Consider the following 2,424-nt stretch of genomic DNA (forward strand, 5'->3'; position numbering starts at 1 on the left):
TTTCTGAGGTCGGGGGCTATCTCCACCGCGTGGTGTACAGTTGATCTGTCTCGCGGGCCTGCCTTAAATCTTGGCTTGAATTTTTCCAGGAACTCTTCTCGAGTCATTTTGTCTTCAAAATTCTGTTCGTATACACAGTCCGTGACATCGTCAACTGTCATATACGAGGGGACATCATATAACATCATAAGGGGTCTTCGTTTTCTCGGTTTTTCACATGTAAAGTTCTCCTTCACTTTTGGGTTATTTATTAATTTTTCACTATCCTCAGGAGAGGCTAGTTCCACTATCAGTATGTTTTTAGTTGTCCTAACTTGATTTATTTTTATTTTATCAATCCGGGGATTCACACTCTTTTCAAATCGTTCTTTTACCTTCCGTACGTCTTCACCTTTCTTTGGTTTCACAAATACTGTGGGAACGGTTTTTTCTAAATTAATTTTTATTGTTTCTTGTACAGTCCGTTTCGGCTGTACTGGCAAAGCTGCAGCTGCAGCATATGACTTCTTAGGTTGTTGTTGTTGTTCTTTTCTCATCCTTTCATTTTCTTCTTTTACTTCGGCATACTGACCTTCGAGCCTAGCATGAGCCAGAGCCCAGGTGGCTATATTCTCCTTAATGGCTCTAATCTGCTCTGCATTAATCTTCCCATGCTTAACGCTTCTGTCAAAAAGACGCAGGAAATACGCGTGTCGCTCCGCGACACTCATCTCATCAAATTCTCCTATTGGAGCGTCTGGCTCCGCATGCGCATAATCACTCTCCATATTTTCAGCCATTATTCCAGAAGAGTGACAAAGTGTGGAGGCCCGTCTCTTTCCCCGGACCGGCCTCTCTGGCATGGGGGGAGGCTATCTGCAGCTCGCTCACCAGTCCCGCCCCCTGACCAAGAGCCTTATGAGCTGCTGGGTTTAGCGCGCCGTTTCCAGCGTACTAGTCCCCTTCCACGATCACATCACTGGAGATTTCACCCGTCCCTCCCCGGCAAATGCCCATCGCATTCCGGAGAGGCGGATTCACCTCTCGGCCTTCGCCCCCTAATAGGCCGAGTTTCCACCATCAGGCCAAGGACCCAGCCCTACCCAGGTGCTGGGTCGGTCCCCCAGACGTTCGGGGGTCTGGCCCCATCTAACCTAGCCAGGGACATGTCACCATGCCCTGGCTTGGCGGAACGTGTCCGGGACATCCCGTTCACGGCGATGAGCCTTTGCCGGCTCAGGCCGCGATCCCTCCCCAGCAAATGTGACCGTAGGAAGACAGGGCACCGGTGTTGTTGTGCCCTGTGCAGGGACAGATGTTGTGTCCCTTCTAGCGCAGCTTCCCCTGCGCCACGCACCCTTTGCTTTCGCTTTGGGTTGGGGGACATTTAACGTCGTCCAAGACGTGAGGAACTGCAGCAGCCAGACTGCAGGGTTCCGGGATCGTCGTGAGACTTACCCTCATACCCTCGCCCAGCCACCGCGCTCAACTCAGGAGAGACCGGTGTCGTGTCTCTCGTAACGCAGCTCCCCCTGCGCCATGCACCCTTTGCTTTCGCTTGGGTTGGGGGCATTTAACGTCCTGCCAGGACGGGAGTTTTACGTCCTGCCTTGACACAACGACAACCCACACCTATCAACGCAGCCCGGAAGGTGTTAAAGGAGTCAGTCCGGGTCTTATACGTGGAGTTTGACATCAACGAGACGGTGCGGCACTCAAACCCGAGTTACGTTCCCCGGAGGGTCTCCACACGTACCGGGGGATCATGACCGACCATGTCTCACCCACCGCTTTTGATAATTCACGGTGGGCCAGTGCGGACCAGTGTGGGTTGCACCCAGTTAAGGGCTAGCTTTTTAACGTCATGCATGGACGGCCCATCCCGTGTTAGCTTCACCCCATCAAGGGGGTTACTGAGCTATGGGGCCACGACAAGGCCACGGGATTGGACATTACGGTCCCCGCCCCACTCAGGTTCCTCCGAGCCCTGATGCGATCGTCGAATTCAGGGAATCAGAGGGTCTCCTGGCGGTTTTAACCCAGTTATGGAAGGCAACACACCTTCCCCGGGTGGCGCCACGCAGACCGATTTCCCATAATAGGGACAGCGGGAATCTCGTTAATCCATTCATGCGCGTCACTAATTAGATGACGAGGCATTTGGCTACCTTAAGAGAGTCATAGTTACTCCCGCCGTTTACCCGCGCTTGCTTGAATTTCTTCACGTTGACATTCAGAGCACTGGGCAGAAATCACATTGCGTCAACACCCGCTAGGGCCATCGCAATGCTTTGTTTTAATTAGACAGTCGGATTCCCCCAGTCCGTGCCAGTTCTGAGTTGATCGTTGAATGGCGGCCGAAGAGAATCCGCGCACCCGCGCGCCCCCGGAGGAGCACGCTAAGGCGGACGCGGCCTCGCAGCAAGGAAGATCCGTGGGAGGCCA

General features: G+C 53.3%; 1 pseudogene; it reads right to left on the bottom strand.

The window, feature by feature from the left end:
- Positions 1 to 2,057: 2,057 nt before the first annotated feature.
- Positions 2,058 to 2,424, bottom strand: part of LOC126434859 (large subunit ribosomal RNA) — a 2,974-nt pseudogene continuing 2,607 nt past the window's right edge.

The sequence above is a fragment of the Schistocerca serialis genome, unplaced genomic scaffold (assembly GCF_023864345.2).
Source record: "Schistocerca serialis cubense isolate TAMUIC-IGC-003099 unplaced genomic scaffold, iqSchSeri2.2 HiC_scaffold_1195, whole genome shotgun sequence".
NCBI classification, from domain to species: Eukaryota; Metazoa; Arthropoda; class Insecta; order Orthoptera; family Acrididae; genus Schistocerca; species Schistocerca serialis.